This window comes from Crocodylus porosus, unplaced genomic scaffold (genome assembly GCF_001723895.1).
Source record: "Crocodylus porosus isolate Cpor-Errol unplaced genomic scaffold, CroPor_comp1, whole genome shotgun sequence".
NCBI lineage: Eukaryota > Metazoa > Chordata > Crocodylia > Crocodylidae > Crocodylus > Crocodylus porosus.
The window spans coordinates 13,851,888-13,856,847 of NW_017728921.1; the positions used below are offsets into that span (position 1 = coordinate 13,851,888).

Here is a 4,960-nt window from a genome sequence, read left to right on the forward strand (position 1 = left end):
CATCTAAATTAATCCTACTCATCTTAGTCATAGCACATAAAACACTGGAGCCCTACACTACAAAGTAGAGTCCGTGAGGAGAAATATTCCCATTGCCACCTGGGTTAGTGCATAAACTGCTTAAAATCCTCCTTGTTGACGAAGCCAGGGAATCTTGGTTCATTAAGCCTAGTGCTTAGACTACTAACCTATCTCCTTCAATTAATCCATTGTCATCAAAGAAGCATATGCCTGATTTCTGAGCCAGACATGGTGATGTTTTAATAATAAATATAAATCTATTTGCTTGTCTCCTTATGAACTAGCACATGTTGTCAGTGCTGTGCATACCTCAGACAAAGAGTACAATTTATGTGGACAATAAAACAATAGAGCTTCAGTGATATCAGCTGTTTGACAATCTTTAATATACATTTGCTATAAAACAGGCAGCAATTACCAAAATGTGATACCCAAATAAAAATCCTTGATCCATTTGCACGATAGATCTTCAATTTACTCACATTTATGCTAGAGACGCACATAAAAATGATATCCATGCTTAAAATCACTTAGAAGCACATTCTGAAAGACCCCACAGTTGCAAGTGATACTGCAGTACTTAGCTAATGCTCATGTTTCTACAGCTTTGCCTTCATGATTCTTCCAGTGGTTCCTTTATGTTTTCTGGTATTCTGCCAAACACCTGTGAATCAGTGTGCAACAAATATTCGTGCTGTTTAATTTAGCTTTGCACAGAAAGGCTATATTAGGCTGATGTAGATCTAATCCCAAACCTCTAAAGAGGTTTAAGGCACTCTAGTTTCACCTAATCCCGAAACCTAAACCAGAATCCTTGAAAACCTCCAGAATGCCACAGGACTGGGCAAATAAAGGTTTTCTACTATTAAATTATTAAAAGGACACAGTGTGTCTTTTGGATTTGAGACCTGAAGCTTTATCTAAGGAGCTTGGCACTGTTCACAATAAAAAGAGTGTTTATTTTGAAGTTAATAGGTTGAATGGCTTATTTGACTAGATGCCTGATGGCTAAAAAGAAAAAAAGAACTGAACCAATATTCCCCCATGAAGATTAAAACATTTATATGAACAATGACAAAGTAAAATTATATGGACACCAAGACTAAATTGTAAAAGAGAAGGGTATCCAGGTGCCTGTTTTTAGGATAATTGAAATTAAGACCCTTCAATAGGAAGTGACAGAATTGATCTCAATGCAGGACTGGTGCCTTAGTTATTTAAGTTCTTCATAATAAATATTTAATACTAATAATATGACAGGTGTGATAATATATAGATTTTTGCTCTGCAAAAATTCAAATCCAACCATTCTGGGGACCCCCTTGGTGATAAATAGCATGTGAAAACTTGTTGTGTGATGGAACTCTAAATTACAGATTGCATTCAAGTGTAATAAATTTGTGGTCACATTAACTCATAGTTAATTAATGGGATTCTTCTATTCCTTAGCTCTTGTAACCACTTTATCTTCCATGTAGCTCATTATCTTTGTACTCTTAAAAGTACAAGAGGGTGTTTCAGTTTCAAGGAGACTGCAGGGAGTATTCACTGCATCATATTCTAATAAACCTTTTATTTCTCAGCAAATTAAAAAGTTAAAGATACAATGAACATGTGGCTTTAAAATACCCAGAATTTTATAGCAGCAGGCTGCAATTTTAAGTCTCTTTAATTCAGGTCACTTCCGGGAAAAATGGAAAAAAGTAATTCAAGTCCATTTGTGCAGGGTACAATACTGAGGATATTGTCTGTGCTTTAGAAATTATTAATAAGGAAAAGTACAGAATTACATCACCAGTGTAAGTGAGTTTTTATAACCATTTACTAGTAATCCTGTTCAAGGAGAGGGTGATGTAGTACTTGGACCAAGGAATCAAGATTCCTGGGCCAGATACCAGGGTGATGTGTACGATATAAGTACCCAAATGGAACAGAAAAAATGACCATCTTTATCATTTTTTACCATGTAAAGTTGGACCAGTCACTTAGATATCTTTGCCTTTGTTTGACCCTTTAAAATGGGATAGAATATCACTTATCTGCCAGCACAGCCGTGTTCTGATTTATCTTTGAAAAGCCGCCTGGGATCCTTGGATAAAAACGGCATAGAAATACAAAGCATTATTTTAAGACCAACACAGTATAAAGGCAGCTCCTCAGTGGAACCTTATTGGAACTGTAACAATTTATGCCAGCTGAGAATCTACCCCTCAAACACTACAAAAATGAGGTGGTATTTTTATCTCTAGAACCTGGCAACATAAACAAATTAATCCTTGTTTTGTCGCACCCTTTTTTCCTCCCAAGTGCATCTTGTGTGAATGGAAAGAAACACTGCAAGTTATAAGAGAGGGGTCTGTACTGCCTGCTTGAGCAAAGGTGCCCTTTGCCAGCTGCTAGTTTCTATAAGAATTGCTGTTCTTCACTCCAAGTGAGGCTGCTGTTCGGTGGTGCTGCGGTTTGGCACTGCAGTGTTTAACAATGAAAGTCATTTTAAAAAGAAAGAGGTTTATTTAATGACACGGCTCCGTTTGGATACGAGCAACACTGAAGAGAACTCTGCTTTGCAGTTGTTGCCATGAATGGATGGAGAAAAGGTTTTTGCAGATTTAAAATGTACAGCTAAATATTACTGTCAGGATTGCTAATGTATATTTTCTTTTCAACTGGCCCATACTGAGGGTGGGATTTATTTTGTTAAAAGAGCCATTTTAATAATGTCCTACACTGTTTACCAGAACTCAATTTTTATATATAAAAGATCCATGTTAATGAAAGTCTGATATAATATCCAATTTACCAGGAGTGTTTGTTTAGCTTTGCATCTTTTCAAGTCCCTTCCTTTGGTTTTTAAACAGTTTTTCAGAGTGCAAGTCTGTTTCGGTGGGCATATCCTTCTGCTTGGCAGTTTCCCTTATATGGAGCTATATAGTACTTTGAATGATATGTATTACAGGTTTTCTGTGGTGCCTATCACTGTAATGTATAAGTGCTCATAATAACCTCTGAAGTTAAGCCGTGTAACACAGACACCATCTCACGCACATGAAAAGGATGTGGCTAATTCTGAGTTCCAAGTCCTGCTTGTAATCCCTTAGCCCCTCTGCCTCTGTGTAACATGATTGTTTTAACATTTCCACAGATGTCACTATAGTCTCAATATTAATGACTAATATGGACAAATCACAGCAGTGTCCAACATTATTCTTGTACAATTCCTGACCAAGCCACACATTTAGAAAACCACCGTGACTATGGCAGTGCCTGGGTTTAACATATATGCATCATTCACTCTATTAACACTGGAATCCACAGCACCAGATTTTAAAATGCTGGTTCCTGTTTTGTACCCATAAACTAATGTACAGATTTTCAAAAGGGATTTTGGTCATCCAACTGGAGATCCCAACTTGGGCGGTGGGGGACACAGGGGACGCCAACTTTGCCTGTGGTGACGTGGAGGAAGTCAACTCTGAGCACCCAGGTTTCTTGAGGAGTCTCAGGGCAGGCCCCCTACCCATCGCTGGTGTTTCTTTAGAAAGCTGTGGTGAGGGGTGGGGGGGAAGCGTGAGGAGAGGGTGCACCCAGCCTCTCTGCTCTCGGGCTCCTGTACTGCAGCGAGGCTGAAGTTTGCTCCTTTTTCCACACTGATCTTTACACAATTCAAGGTTGTTAGTAATGAATTAGGCAGGCTACAGTTAGGATTTCATCCAAAACGTGTACTAACTAATAAAAACTTTGAATATTACGTGTCAAATAAATAGGTGAGGATTAGCTTGGGGTAAAGGAACCAGGAACCGGGCAACCTTGTGCAGCAGGCTGGTTCCTTATTCCCCATTTCTTTTTCCAAGCAAAACCCTACACAATTCAAAGTTGTTAGCAATGAAATGCGCAGGCTATACTTAAGATTTCATCAAAACCCTGCATTTGCTAATAAAAGGATTAAAATAATACCGTGCGTCAAGTGGCTAGATAAGGATTAGCTTGGCAGAGGAACCAGGAGGGGGAACAAGGAACTGGGGTAAGGAGCAGCATTCGAGTCAGTTCCCTGGGGGGCCACTCACGGATCTGGACCGACTCTCGGATTTGGAATTGGTTTTGGCTAATTTGTCTTGGCATACAGTAAAAATTAAAAAAAAACATCTACGCAATTCAGAGTTGTTAGCAATGAATTGCACAGGCTAGTTAGGATTTCATTCAAAATGTGTATTTGCTAATAAAAAAAGTTAAATGGTGTCCCGAGTCAAACGGACAGGTAAAGAGGAGCTTGAAAAAGGAACCGAGAAGCCAGTTTACAGAGCGAGAGCAACCGCCGCGCGCGAACCAGGTACTGCCCAGCTCTGCCCTAACGGCTCATGCGCACGTCCCCAGGCCGTGACGTCATGCAGCCTGTCACCGCCCACGTGACTGGCTCCTGGCTGCCGGGACGCGATCGCGGTGCTCGGCGCTCCTCTAGCGCGGTCTTGGCCTGTCAGGAGCAGCCAGTAGAGTGCCGAGCGGCCGATCCGCTTCCCGATCAACATCATCGCTCCGCCGGCGTGACCCGCCCCCCCGGACACCGGTGAGGCGAGGAGTGGCAGGGTCCTGCCCCCGCGAGGTGCTGCAGCCGCTGTTACCATGGGAACCCCGTTGCGGGGGGGAGGGGTCCACGCATCGGCGGGCGGAGCTGTTAGAGCCGCCGGGGAGCGGGGAGGGGGCTGAGGCTGGTCCTGGCAGCTCTGGGCTCGGTTCGTGCTCCCTCTGCCGGCCGCCGCCTCCGCCGCTAGTGACCCGGCCGGGAGCCGTCGTGCGGGGGCGGCTCGGCCAGGTTGTCCCGGGAAATGTGGAGGCTTTGGTTGTGCCTCTGTTTTTTCCTGTAAAAGTGGCTTGTTTTATTCTTTTGTAAACGTAAGAAAGAGTGAAAGAGAGAGAGAAAGGAGAAGAAGAGAGAGAGAAGAAA

At 42.2% G+C, this 4,960-nt stretch overlaps 1 protein-coding gene across 6 annotated transcripts in view; it reads left to right on the top strand.

Annotated features, from left to right (window-relative positions):
- Positions 1–4,463: 4,463 nt before the first annotated feature.
- GNB1L (G protein subunit beta 1 like) overlaps positions 4,464–4,960 on the top strand; it is a 57,347-nt gene continuing 56,850 nt past the window's right edge. For 3 of the 6 annotated variants that reach the window (XR_002101900.1, XM_019539042.1, XM_019539040.1), the window contains exon 1: positions 4,471–4,582. The gene's annotated coding sequence lies outside the window, so the exon portion shown is untranslated. Of the gene's footprint in view, positions 4,583–4,960 lie in introns of all 6 variants that reach the window. The other 3 variants (XM_019539046.1, XM_019539045.1, XM_019539044.1) reach the window with 3 other exon arrangements.